This window comes from Triticum dicoccoides, chromosome 3A (assembly GCF_002162155.2).
Source record: "Triticum dicoccoides isolate Atlit2015 ecotype Zavitan chromosome 3A, WEW_v2.0, whole genome shotgun sequence".
In the NCBI taxonomy this organism is placed as follows: domain Eukaryota; kingdom Viridiplantae; phylum Streptophyta; class Magnoliopsida; order Poales; family Poaceae; genus Triticum; species Triticum dicoccoides.
The window spans coordinates 741,559,657-741,575,014 of NC_041384.1; positions in this window are offsets into that span (position 1 = coordinate 741,559,657).

The window sequence follows — 15,358 nt, forward strand, 5'->3', positions numbered from 1 at the left end:
CGCGAGCTTGATGGGGAAGTCTGACCCGGAGTGCAGTGCAGTGCGTCAATTTGTCGAACAAGTTCCACGTGTTTTTTGATGCCAAAGTAGGTATCACCTTGCTTGTCCATTTGTGTGCTTATCATCCGTTCGAATATAACAAATTCATTCGGTGCCTGGATAGTTTAGGATTTTTTTTTTTTTTTTGCATGTGGAGATATATAGTTTAGGATATTTGAGGTGCTGCTCAAAGCTAGGAAGAAAATAAGCGGGCAATGGTTGCAGAGAAGAAGAGGATAGAGCCTTGTGGCGAGATCAGAGGCGTATCTTAGGAGAAGTTGTTGAAAGACAGGAAAAAAGAAGATTGAGACTTTGAGAGACTGGTTGATTTGAAGGCCTGGATATGTCAGAGTTTTACATGTTCCATACACATGATATGAAAAGTAAAGAAGTGAGAGAAAGAACCCGCACCACATGGCTGAGATGGTGAGCACATCTCCTAACCACTTAAAAAATAATAATGCGCTATAGCGCGAGAAGTGTCGTTCTGAACCGAGCGGCATCTGATCCCGCCTCATCTACGGCGTGAAGGACTTTATGATTCGAATCATTAGAAAGACTAGTTAGAGTATAGATATTTTCTGGATTTTACTCTGAGTTAATTGAGTGTATAGCTGCATGGGCCTAACCTGCACCGAATAGACGTGACGAAGAGTTTCTGGCAGAACACGGTCAACCGTTTCACACGGGAACCGGTACTGTGTTTTGCAACTATTAAGTTTTACCGGCATCATAGTGTAGGCTTCAGAGTGCACACCGGGACGAGGCCCGAGCACCCTGGCAGCGTTGGGAGGAATCCAACCAGGCCGAGGAGCAGGCAACGCCATGCCGAAGGGGCGAAGTGGCCGGTCCCCTCATCAAGCAAATACGCATCCAAACAAATACATCAAAAAATACCCCCTCACCGGAAGTTTGAGCGCATTATACGTGTTCAGCCTGATCGCTTCATAACAACTTGAGTATATATTTTCTACGACCGGCAAGGTCGTTGTGATCTTGCAGGGGTGGCCATGGCTATAAATATAGCTTAGTGCCCCGTGCATTTGCCTTACTCTGGCGCCGGCCAAATACCAGGTTTGCGAGACCCGATCGTGCAGGCGTACTTCGATCCGGCCGAAGCTTTTCCGTCCAGCCAGGTACGCCGCTGCTGGTAGCTAGCCTCTTTCTTTTCTTTTCTTCCTGAAGTTGGGGACTTACGCATCTTCATGCACGCACTGCATTTTCCATTGACTTCTCTTTTACTCCCTCTGTAAACTAATATAAGAGCATTTAGATCACTAAAATAGTAATCTAAACATTTTTATATTAGTTTACGAAGGGAGTATTTGTTTGCGACACATCTAGGCACGTCAGAAGTCCAACGAGGTGAAGTCCATCGGTTCATCGCTGCCCTTATCGGCACCGGGCAGCACGGCGGCGCGGAGTGCACTGTCGCGACCGCATCGCCCCCGCGGGCAGCCGTCGCGCCCCGGCTCCTCCTCCCCCAGCTCCCCCTCATTCCCCCCTCCCCGCTGCCGTCGCCGGCGTTTGCCGCCGGGCCTGGCCCGGGCGACGCTGGTGGCGGCGGCACCCGGCCATTCCCCTCTCGGTTGCTCTCCGGCGCGGGGCGGAGGGCGCCGGGGGGTGTTCCCTAGGCGGCAGCGGTCCGGCGTGGCGGCAGGGCTTCCTGGCGCGGCGCGGGAGATCGGCTGGACGGCGGCGTCGCCGTTGGCGGCGGGGTGGCGCGGCAGCGCGGCCAGGCGGCGCCCGCTCGGCCCAGATCTGGGCCCTTCGGGCCCCATCTGGGTCTGGGCGGGCCGACGGCGGGGCGGGTCGACGGCGTGGCTCCTAGGAGGCGGGGGAGCGGCGATGGGCGTTGGGGTGCTGGCGGTGCTGGCGCTGCCCTGCTGCAGCGTGACCGGCGGGGCTTAGCGGGCCCGATTCGGGCCTGGCCGGGCCAGGGGTGGCCTGGTATGCCCTGCTGCTGCGTCCGGACGGCGACCGCGACAGTGCCGGAGGCTCGAGCCTCCTGCACGACGGCGGAGGAGGTGGTTCCCTCCCGCGCAGCTACGGCGCTGCTGCTCCCATCGTCCAACGCCTCCTCCTCGTTCTCTTGGCCTCGTGGTGGCGATCTTAGTGAGGTGGCGTGGGTGGCGTTGTGGCCGCGATGGCGCATGCTGGTGGGCGGCGAGCTGGTTGGTTGGCTTCGATCTGGTTGGGCGGTAGGGTTTGGAGTTGGGAGAAATCCTTGCCGGATCTTCCGGCTCTGGTGCGGTGACGCCTGCGGGTGCCACCATTCCTCCCTGGAGGGTGTCGGTGGTCTTCATTCCCCTCTACCCTCCGTGTGCCGGGGGAAATCCTAGGATACGTCCGGGCAGCAGCATCGTCGGCGTCGTTTCCTTCCTGGAGGTGCTGCTTGGTACACGGAGGATCGGAGCCTAGGATCGTGGTGGGTAGATTTCGGAGGGCGCAGCGGTTGTAGGTCATTCGCGTCTGTCGAGCTACCGGTGTTGGCATTGTTTCTTTTTCTTTTTCTTTGGCTTGTTGTGCTGCTCGCCCCAGCGTTTGCTCTGTAATCGGTGTTGGTGCTTTGGAATACAAAGCGGGGGAAAACCCTTTTTCGATAACTTTGATGCTCTGCTAGATGTTACATAAAAAACTGTTTATATACCTCTTTTTGACGACTGTCTTTGTCTTCCTGTACACAGGAAAGCTTGAGGATGTGCCGCACGAGGCCGTGAGTGATGGCGCGCAACGGTTCTTAGGCGAGGCGGTCGAGATGATGGATCGGTTTGTTTTAGTGGCGAAGTCCACGTATCCGGCGAGGGATGCTCCGCTGGTGACGGTTGATCCGCCGTTGGTGCGTGATCATGTGACGAAGTCGGCGCCTCCGACGACAGGCAGTCCGGCGGCGAAGCCCTCATCTCTGACATCAAGTGGACAAAAAGCGGCCATCTGATGAAGTAGATGTTGGGTGGTCTCAAATAAGCCCAGGTCACCTTAGCTCTTTCCACGTTGCATGTCGTTCAAAATAGAACCCTTTTTTTAACCCTTTTTTTGTATTTTTTTCAGGTGTCGCGAGTACTGTGACCAACTTAGAAGACTTCTGCTCTCCCGAAGCAAAATAACTCCGGGAATTGGTGAAAAGCACCAGAAGATCCTTGCCGAGGAGATCATCGTGTTTGAGAGTCTTAAGGCTCCTCCGGCTGAGCAGACTTCCGCACCCACCCTCATCCTCCCGCTTGCCAGCAAAAAGTATATCTCATATGAACTTGCAGATATCCAAGAGGCGCTGAGGGAGCGGCCTCTTAACAAGGAATAAGCAATAGAAATGATCACATCTGCGATAGGCCCAAGAAAAAGCCGCTATGTCTGCGGGACCCCGCCTGATCTCGAGGTCCTGATTGGCCACGTCCAGGCTATGATGACTCCCCTCTGGAAGATGCCCTCAAAGCCGAGCCACCACAGCTTGGAGGTGGCCAATCAGGACCTCGAGATCAGGCGGGTCCCACTCCCATACTACTTTTCCATGGGCCTATCGCAGATGTGATCATTTCTATCACTTGTTCCTTGTTAAGGGGCCGCTCTCTCAGCGCCTCTTAGATATGTGCGAGTATATAAGACATGTACACTTTTTTCTAGAAAGCGGGAATACAAGGCTAGGTGCAGATGTCTGCTTAGCCGAGGAGCCTTAAGACTATCAAACACGACGCTCTCCTTGGCAAGGATCTATTTGTGCTTTTTCACCAAGGCCCGGAGTTCTTTTGCTTCGGGAGAGCAAAAGTCGTCTAAGTTGGCCGCATTGCTTGCGACACCTGAGAAAAATACAAAAAAGGGTAAAAAAAAGAGGATTCTGTTCTGAACGACATGCAAGGTGGCAAGAGCTACACATACCACTAGAAGGTGACCTGCTCTTATGTCAGACAACCCTAGCATCCACTTCATCAAATGGCCGCCTTTTGTCCACTTCATTTGCGCCAGTCAATGATATCGGAGACGAGGGCTTCGCCGTGGACCGCCGGTTGTCGAAGGCACGGACTTCGTCACCTGATCTCGCGCCGACAGTAGTGCAAGCGGCACCACGGGCGCATCCCTTGCCGGAGACGTGGACTTCGGCACTAAAGCAGACCGATCAATAATCTCGACCGCCTTGCCCAAGAGCCGCTGCGCGCCATCACTCATGGTCACGTGCGGCAACACATCCTCAAGCTTGTTTTCTGTACAGGAAGATGAAGATAGTTGTACAAAAACATGTGTATATTGCTTTTTTATGTACCTCACGGATATCAAACAGAGCATCAGAGTCAATAGCAAATGACAGTTTCCTCTTTGGAACTATGATTGGGTCGGGGGCATGCACTCCGCAGCGCCTGCAAGGGCGGCGATGAATGAATGTACTCCACCTCGTTGGACTTGCTGCCGGAACGGGTTGGCGGCGGATGACCTGACCGATCTTTGTGGCGTCCGCTGCTTGATGAATCTCCAGGTTCACCGATTGCATGATGCTTCGATCGAGGTCATAGCGTCATCCTTACCTTGATCAAACCTGCTCGGCCTTTCGCGACCCATCCTAGCACGGTCTAGGTACACAACAGATAAAGAGAAGTCAAGGGAGATCGCGTGCACGTAGATGCAGTCAGTCCCCAAGTACATGAAGAAAGGGTAGCTAGCTAGCTTGCAGTACCCGCATACCTGGCTGGACGGAAAGGCTTCGCCCGGATGAAACTACACCAGCAAGATTGGATCTTGCAAATGTATTCGGCCGGCGCCAGAGTAAGTTTGGTACAAGGCCAGCGCAATGGCCCTTGGCTATATATACATATACTAGCAAATATGCCCGTGCATGATAACAGGTACAAAATAAATATGTGCCTAGAAATTCTAACACAAATTTGTAAGTAGCAAAATACTGAAAGTACTAAAAAGTACAATTTCTATTCCATGTTGATGGGCTAATCTCAAATTCACAAAGAACATTTTCTAACAAATGAAGAGGCGCCTCTGGAAGGGAAATGAAGAGCCTGCCCAATAATAACAAAAACTAAGCTCAGTTGTACCAAGATATATGCATAGATGATTACTAAAAACTAAATGTGCAAAATTACTCATTTTGAGCACTTCCAAGTATCCTTTTCCTCATGTGCAGTTGAGGTAGCCAAAGTGTTGAACTCAATATCTGCATGACAGTTGATAATTTTAATTTCAAATCTCTTGTGTTATTGGACATGCTATGGGTAATGAAATGTAATGATATTAGCCATGGTTTAAAGCAGTAAATAGAAATATCTATACATGATTAAGGAAAATACATGAAATTATATAACAACTATGAGTCTGCAACGACAACAGCATGCTTGTCTTCGATCAATGTGCAAGAACATCATACGTTTCAATGAACAACATGCACAATATCACTTAAATTGAACCTTTTTACATCACGTGGCATAAATAGAAAACATATAGTTATTACGTATCAGAAATCATGAAAGTTACAACAGCAAGGGAGCTTGATACTTCAAGGCTATACATTGTCTAATCATATAGAATCTCATACTCATATTGTACGACGGCGTAATAGTTATAACAGCAAGGGGGCGTGCTACTTTAAAGCTATTCATGGTTTGATCATATAAAATATAGTACTCAAGTTGTACAACGGCGTACCTCAGGTGGAGCATAGGCGGATGACGTTGAAATCCTACTTTCCTTTTTGTGAATAATAATAATATATCTTCTATGCAACTGGAAGCGACACACATAAGACGAATAATTGTAAGGAGAAGGGACAATGAAATCAATAAGGAGTTAAGGGTTTCATGATTTTTATTGAACGCATTATACATTAAGTAATTTTGTAATAGAGGGCTCCAAAGAGAATCTGATCTAGAGAAATATTCGAGAAAAGAAAACAGATAGTCAGTTCAATTTTGCAACAAAAGTTAAATACACATATTATTTGGGAAGCAGCAAATCCTTGCTTACCTGAGAACGCTATAGGCAACGCTGCACTTATAGCTACTTACATTGGAGAGGAAGAGAACTTGGCTGGCTGGCTGCTGCCACCGGAAAGGCACACAGAGGGCATGACGACCGGAACAGATTGTTGGCGGCAGCGGCTGTGACGCTTGACGATGAGCACGGCGCAGGCCTATGGCCACGATTTAAAAAAAAAAAGGAACTGCCCGGACTTAATGTTGTACTACACGCTAAAGGATAAAAGCAGCATCTTCCTCATGTTTAGCTGTTGACCTTCAATAAGATGGCATCTCGTTGGCAATCACTTCATCTTCAACAACATCTAGCATCCTTATTCTATTCTCTCGGAACCTAGATTCGTTCTGCTCCTCACTTTTCTTTCTTTTGGTGGCATTAGTCTATTCCCAGGATCCTTTTCTTGGTTGATCTTGGCAGGAGGGATGGCCCAAACGCAATCGGCGGCACAACTCTTGATGGGAGGCAAGGCGCTTGAGAGGATTCACCACGGCCTCTTAGCAGCACCAGCAGCGCCTCGCCACCGAGTCGCGGATCTCGACGTACGCCCGCCTCAGGGACCGCCTCTTGGCCGCCGCTGAAGACAATGGCATCCTCCTCGATTCTCTTGGCAGCCGCTGTGGCCGGCCAGGGCATCGATCGGCGGCGGCGCACGGAGACGCCACGGTTTCGTAGGCGACGGAGGAAACAGGAGACCTCGAGTTGTTTCGCTTCGTGCGGCCTGCAACGTTTTAGGGGAGACCTCGGGCTGTTTGGCTTCGACCCGAGGTTGTGGTCTGCGTCTGTGATGGGGAGAGGTTGCCGGTTCTCTCTTTTTATCTCTTTTATTTATTACAGAAGGAGACAGCTTGAGTCACGCTCCCTTTAATATTAGGGTAAATATAAATATACAGCCTTGACCTTCAATTTTTTTTTAGCCTTGGCAGTCCTTGAGCCAGTTTCACGTGCATGCATGCATTTTGAGTTTGCTATATCCAGTTTCACATTCATTCGCAATTTCACGTGAAGTATACAAGATGTTTGTTTTCTTTTTGTTTGTGCAGACGTACGCGTCAAGAAAAAGGAAAGATATCCCCTCAAAAAAGGAAAAAAAGGAAAGATAAATATCGGCAAAGCTATTAAGATATGGAGAGGTGATTGCATCCATATCTAGTCCAAGAAAATCGACATCCTACCTATAAATACACACCCAGCCGCCGAGCAAAGGACTCACGCACGGCCAGAGAGGGACGATGCACACCAAGACCCACGCAACTACATCTATCCATCAGGCCACCACGCTGACGCCCAGGAGAGAAGGCCACACAACAGCCAGCTCGCACGCAACACCAACACCGACGGCCATCTCGTACAAGCACCAGGAAGAACTACATGGAGGCGAGGCTCACGTTCCCGGATGGTGAGGCGATCATCTAATTCTTTTCGTCCTCAGTCTCTCCCTTGCATCAGCATGCATCAAACACAAAACCGTCGTCGGCCAAGGAAACAACACCGACACCTTTGTACACCAGGCTTCTGATTCGGTATGACTCGATCGGGAGCAACCGGAGCTCGCCAACAACCTAGCCCAGCGTCGAGCCCCTTGGGAGGTCTACCATTTTGGCGCACAAGACCACGGCAAACAGGACATGATGAACAGGTTCTTAGCGAACGGGATACCGGCGTACAGGTCTTGCACCATATGCTTCCCGGAGGAAATGGTGTGGCGGGATCGGAACTCGCTGATGTCGCAGCCCGAGATTGGCCTTAACCTTCACGGAGTACATGTCTCGGATGCACAGGTTCATGGCATTCCGATCGTGATGGACGGGTCTGGCGTTCCGCCTCTCTCAGAGGAGACGGCATGGCGGAATCGGAGCTCGCGACAACATAGCCCGAGACAGGTACATGGTGAACAGGTAACTGGTGTACAAATCTTTTGCCACATTTTCTCGGAGGAGACGACATTGGCGGAACCGAAGCTAAGATGATGCAGCCCAAAACCATTCCCTCCTTCGAGTGGGGCACCCACCATGTCGGGCAGGTCATCGACGTACAGCATACAGGTCACCTTTTGGCATAGCACACCAGCCCAAGGTGATGCGGCCTCTACGATGCCACCTTTCCACGGTCTTGTGAGGCGGCACCAGTTTTCTTGGCGGACCGCCGAATACTCGGCGTCTGGTCGAGACGAGGCGCCAACCATACCGGTCGTACTGATGTGAGCATGTGATGGTTTTACACCAACATCGGTCTCCTAAACAACTTACTCCCTTGAGGTGTACCCCTTGTATACCCCGACGAGGTCCTAGCCCGAGTAGGACCCATTTAACTTCGGCACCAACTATATCGACGCCGTCAAGACCGATGAGGCGCGGCGGCAAGTGCGAACATGCCTAGTGCATGGCCACGTTTTTTGCGGGACGTGCACCAACGAGGACACGGGCTCTGCCGCTACCCACGCACAACACCACCATCAGCATGCACGAAGAATACGAAGCAAAGACCATAAAGACAAACCGCACAGCTCAATCCGAGGTATCCCGTGGAGCAACCCGCGGGAGACTGGGAGTGATTAACGAGGAGCCTTTGAGGCCCCAGGAATCAGGAGATCGCACAATCACCATAGTCGGCTTGACCGCGCTAGTAGGCCACCGAGCGCACTTTTCTTTATGGGAACTTATAATTTTGTTTCTTCAATGAGAATAATAAAATACTCATTTGCTGAACCTTTTTCTTTGTGTATTACGGTATACTGGCACGCCTGCATATTTTTTTCTTTCCCCGACGAGTGAGAGAAGTACACTCCATCTTCCCTTCTCCACAGAGTTTTAGGATATTTTTCTCGTGTTAAACAGCCGGGCCTAGGGTTAGGGTGGCAGTGAGCTTAGGAAGGGAGAGCGGAATGACCCGTTCCGTGTCCTTTATCTACCCGTTCCGTGTTCTTTATCTATAAAGCCGAGCGAAAGCCTATTTCGAGAGATTTGGATGAAATTAAACCCCACACACAATCTAGCTTGGTTGCAGTTCTTGTGGTCATGCACGCACGGGCCACACAGATTAATGGAAGAGATGAGGTTAGTCATGAGTCGTCGTTACGCGCTAACTACCATAGCCTAGCAATCAAGGGGATAAGCATAGGCCACGGTCGTGGGAGTTCGCATTCATCTACCCATGTAGCTGGGAGCAGTTTACGTTTGTTTATCTGAAGAGAAGAGATAATGCAGCTGTAAACCTGGTGCATCGTCATCAGTATTTCCATTCCTCTACTTGTGCTTGTAATCACAAAGTTGTGGGAACGGGAAATGCCGTGATGTTCATTACACGTCGTCCCACCCGGTTACTAACCCAAACCAATGATGCTCTAATTAGGACTAAACTCCAGCCATGAGATGGGTGGCAAATGAAGGAATGCCATCACCAATGCCCACAAAAGGAGACTATGGAAACTAGCAATAGCCATGTACTGATGTCCTTGTGAACAAAATACTGGAGTCTGGGAGAGCAAAGGAACGGGGATGTGCCGCCCTGGCCCTGCTTCGGCTTCTTGGCGACGGACTACAGCAAGAGGTCTTGGACATCCTTGCCCCATGATGCACCACAGAAAACTCCGGCGGGCGCATACTCGGGCAGCGGCCAACTGACGCTGTCGCTGCCACGCCTTCCCTGTAGGGTTTTCCTCTTCCGGTTTTCTACTAGTGGTTCTACATTCATATTTTTTCATGGCCTCATGGGGAGAAGTGGAGTTACACGATCGCACCCGCCCAGTTGGTTGAACCAGACCTGAACTAGTCACTTACCCCTACGCCAAAGGCCCCCACAAATCATGCATGTCTTCTTCCTTTCCCTTTCTTCTTCAGCGACGGACAGTTCTGAATCCAATTTTCAGATACATGGTGATGTGCACTGCATGTATAAGATTTGGGGCCTGCACCCGTAGCTCCTCTACCCTCTCCCGTGTGAGAAGACACATCCACATTGACCTCTATGGTGGTTTTTCCACTTCAAAGCGGTCCGGTCAATAGGTTTGTTTCATACCGATAATGATCATGGTGTGTTTTTGTATTGGTTTACTCTAATATCTCGGAACCAAAAGAGTATGGAGTACGGACTGTTTCGTCCACCCAACAAATGACCTCCATATATGCATTGTGTGGTGGTAGATAAACTGCGGCCTCGATATATATATGTATAGTGTCGATACGCATGCTACCAAAGAGCTGATCAGGTCATCATATTGCGATGATCATTTGCATTACTATAGCATTATAGATCATCATGCTTATTGTGTTCTCTGGAAATGCATTTTGTACCTGAAAGAGAACACGAAACACTGAAATCTGAATCCAGAGCTCCCAATCCAAGGCAACCGTTTCATGATAAAATAAGGAAAATGTGGGTCCAGAGATCCCATAACCAGATCAATGTTATGTACCCCGTATCTACACCAGGAACCTGCATGGACGCGCCAACGTCGAGAGCGAAGTAACGTAGCATAAACGCTGTCCTTCGAATTCAGAGACGACACTTCAACCATAGCTCTTGACAGAAACTAACATGGGCTCACCATGAGAAGTTTGCTAAAAAAAAGTGAAGAAGTATGTATATATGTGTCACGTATGGTCTACCGGTTGATATGCGAGTCCGGTTTGCTTTGGACTCGGAACCCAAAATCCACAAAACTTCTCGGGGAATACTGTGTAGATCGATCGCTGGTATTGCTTTGACTGAGCACTGGAAACCTGTATCTGAAAGTGAAGCCTGTATCTAAAAGTGGATTATGTTTGTTTCCGTACTGAAAACCTGAACGTTTTTTTGAAATTAAGAAATCTGAACTTGTGTTAGACGCAGCGTTTTAAACCCTGTTTGTAAGTTCCATCTTTTTCTACTTGGAGAGGTTGGCTGTGGTCTGCTTGCTGTGAGCAAACACTGAACTTGTTTACGCAGTGAGTCTCAACTGTCGTTATTCCTAAAGAAAATGGCCATGTACAGCATAGCACACAACTTAATGGACTCAGAAGCGCGAACATATATGCTGCAGCATAATCCGCAGGTAAACACCAGTGATAATTGCCCTGTCAGGTCCTAGCACGTTAGTTTGGAGTATGCAAATGAGATTTGTTGGGTTCGCCAAGTCGATCGATCGATACACGCGCGCGAGTATGCAGTGGACACACATACACTTTTCTCACATTGTACACAATGGAGAGGAAGAAAACATATAGAGAGAGCTTTTGCAGCACACACACTTTGCCTTCTCTTGTACTCACTACTAAACACAATAGTTACATGGGGCTTAAACAGCCAACTCACACGGCCACCCCACGCACGCACTAAGCCAGTGGCCCACCATCTAGCACACACACACACACACGCACGCACGCACGCACACACTTCTGCACGCACACACTGACACACATGGTCAAGGCGCTAACAACCTGATCCACTAATCACTCAGCGCTAGTTACTCACACGCACACACTTTGTGCAGCATCTTCACAACGGCCACATGACCCGGCCAGAATAGCATGCATGCAGCCGGCTAGCACTAACAGACTCTTCACCATCAATACTTGTGCATTTAACACAAGCGTAATCCTAACAACACACGCATGACTCATCTAGTGTATGACAAAATAATCCTGCAACAAGATTAACCCAACAAGATTTGGATCTTGCCTTATACAACTGGAGTCTTTTCCGATATTATAATTTCCTAATGGACTCTTAGGACATTTCTTTCTCATGGAATCTCAACATATACATATATATCCCCCAGTTATCCATCAGAGCAACACAAGTGAAGGGCACAGTAAGTTATCCAACGGTGAACTTGTGATCGCGAGATCCAGTGGCTGCTGTTAATTGGCTTATTGCTTTAATTACTGATTAGGCCATTTACCTCATACTTTACTCTCGTAATCGCTGAACCGATCTGGCTATATTTGTTGCTCCCATCTGAATAAAGAGTAAGAAAGCATTTGACAAAAAACTTTGTTTCTTAGATTAACTAGAAGTAGAGGCGATTATCTTCTCAACTATCCCGCATTTCCCCCCAAAATCCAACAAATTCCTCGTCTCTTCTTCGATCGATTCCTTCCAATCATTCTGGTCCTAACACTCCTCCCATGTTGATTCGCCGTACGACGCACTCTGTATTGGCTCATAAATTCGATGAAGCAAAATATGCTTTTTATATTGCTTTACTCTAATATCTCGGAAACAAAAGAGTGTGGAGCATGGACCATTCACCCAGCCAACAAAGGATCTGCATGTATGCATTCTGTGGTGGTGGGAGAAGTGCGGCTTGCATATAAATAGTGTCGATTCCCCTGCTACCAAAGAGCTCATGAACTGATCATGCTTATCATGTTTCGCATAAATGCCATTTTTAATGATGGTATCAGCCGTCCACCTCTATCGAAAAGAAAACATGGGAACCTCAAATCAGGAACTACAGGTCGCATTCCATGGCAACAATTGCATGATAAAACAACGGAAATCTGGGTCCATAGCCCCCACCTCTAAATCACAGTTATGTTCCCATTCGATGCTGCATTAACCCCTCTTCATTTTTTCGACAAAGGGTGAATTTTATTGAAGATACAAAACACGATGAGTCCGCACCCGGCCTCTGCATAGTTAAGATGCACACAGCCAAGACCAAGACACACAAACACGCCGGCAGTTAGCAAAGTCATAATATCAAAGCATGCATATGCGAGGAAAAAAGAGAAAGTCCCAAAGCAATCAGATCCATGATCATCAAAACTACAACAATGACCAAATCTGCACCGACCATATCATGACACCACATGGACAACGAGGTCTTCAACAGAAATGCCTTCAGGAAGGGAGCAACGCTCAAGCATCGTTGTCGCCAGATGGAGCCACTAAGGCCGGAATCTAGGTTTTCACCCTAAAGGATCGGTCCAAAGCATGTCCGAGCAATGCGTTCAACAAGGTAACGAGGTAAAAAAAATACCGCCATTGCCAGGTATAACCAACTCTGGTCGAACCTAGGCTTTCACCCCGAAGCTCTAGACCGGGTGCTCGAGTAGCACCACCATCGAAGTAACTCATGTATGTGTCTCCACCACTTTTCTGCGATCCCAACAGCTACATGCGATGCGTCGCCGCTGCACTACCATCCTTCTGCATCAAGACATCGTCCGTAGTTTTGCATCTCACCGCAGAAGTCAGCCATCGGATCTCGAGAGATGAACCCTCTATAAGACCTTTGAATGACCACCACCGTTGTGGAGCCGTAGGAGGTCACTGCATAGTCACCACCAAACAACCGACCGGATCTAGATCACCACCACAGCCTTCCAGATCTGAATCAAGGCAACCACGCCGGGTCGTACCAAGCTGCGGCTACCTGACTACAGATCCGACCATCTACGAGGCCGTAGGCAGTCACCGGTTCGAAGACTCCGGCCGCTCGCACACCGGCACCAGGCCACCGCCGAGCAGAACCACGTTGGGGCCGACGTCCGCGCGTGCACTGCAGATCCGCTGGGAGACACCATGTGCGCCCACAGCTTCAGATCAGCACGTAGCCATCCGGCCGCCAGCCCGTGAAGCTGGGATCTAATCAAACCCAGCACACCGGCATGCTGCGCGTGTTGTACGTACCGCAGTAGCCAACACAATCCATTGCCCGCATGGCCATGTGCCTCTGCCAGGATGAGCACCCCCCGCGGCCACTAGTAGAAAAAGGGTCAAATATCAAGCACATTAGTGCCGGTTTGCTTTTGAGCCGGCACTAATTTGTGCATTAGTGCCGGTTCCAATGGCTAGCCGGCCGCTTTCATTAGTACCGGTTCGTGGCCGACCTTTAGCACCGGTTCGTGCCACGGACCGGTACTAAAGTGAGTGGTGGCAGGATGTTGTCAGTCCGGGGCCCCTCCAGCACCTTTAGTACCGGTTCGTGGCACGAACCGGTGCTAAAGGTCGTCCTACATAAACCCTTCGTCCACCCGAGCTCGCTCTGTTCTTTCCCTTTCCCCTCTCCTCTCTGCTCTTCCCCTCTACCTCTCGAGTTCATAACACATTTTGCCCAAATTTTGTCAAGATTTGAAGGCCCCCATCCATTCAAATGATCAAAAAGGTTAGCAACTTTGTCCTTTCATCTCTCATTGCTAGATTAGCTCTCACTAGTAGAAAACAAGGCTTTGGTCCAGGCCGGGTCAGCCCATTAGTCCCGGTTCAGTCTAGAACCGGGACCAATGTGGGCATTGGTCCCGGTTCATGAGCCCAGGGGGCCGGCCGGGCCACGTGGGCCGTTGGTCTCGGTTCGTCTGGACCTTTTGGTCCCGGTTGGTGGACGAACCGGGACCAATGGGCCTCGCTCCTGGCCTACCACCATTGGTCCCGGTTGGTGGCTTGAACCGGGACCAAAGGCTCCCCTTTAGTCCCGGTTCATGCCACCAACCGGGACCAATGAGGTGTCTATATATACACCCTCGCGCAAGAGCAGAGCACAGTGCTCTGTTTTTCCTGGCCGAGGGGGAGAGGGCTTCGTGGTGCTCTAGCTCACCTCCTATGCACATGAGGTGTTCGATGGAATGCCCGACCCACACTACTTAAGCTTTCTCCTCTCGAAGCTCGACCTCCAAGCTTCATTTTCCTCGAGATTTGTCTAGATTTAGCGGTCCGTCACGCCCCGTCCCCGTCTTCACCGCCGTCGATCACCCGCGCCGATCTCATCACCGACACCACCGTGGTGAGCCTCTTGTTCTTATCTTCTTTCTGAAAGGAAAAATATTCTTACTTGTATGTTTAGATAGATACTTGTATCATTTTCTTACATTTATTATTGCATCTTATATAGTGCGATGGTTTTGGTATCCGCCCCCGTCGGCCCTCGTCCTGTCTATGATTCGGATGTGGTATGTATATTATCTTTATAACTATTGGTTCATTTATTGTTTATGAAAATTATGCCGACCAACGTGACATAGATTTTATTTATCTAGGATGTATGTGAATCAGAAATGCCAACCGACCCTATTGTCGAGAGGTTAAATTTAGTTGAAGAAGAAAACAATTTGTTGAAGGAAAAAATAAAAAAAAATTGAGGAGGAGAAGATGATATTGGAGTTGCATGTTGCGGATGTCGTCGATGATCACAAGATCAAGATGGATGCAATGCGCTTGAAGATTAGAAAGATTAGAAAATATGCCATTCATACTGAGGCTTGGTATCATTATGCCGTTGGATCAATTGTTACCTTGGTTGCGATTATGATCGCATTTGTTTTCGCATTGAAATGTTTTACATAGTTTTAATGTATGGTTTAATTAATTAGATGCTCTGGAGAGCTATATGTTGTTAGATGAGAACTATGTATGCACTTTGGTTTTA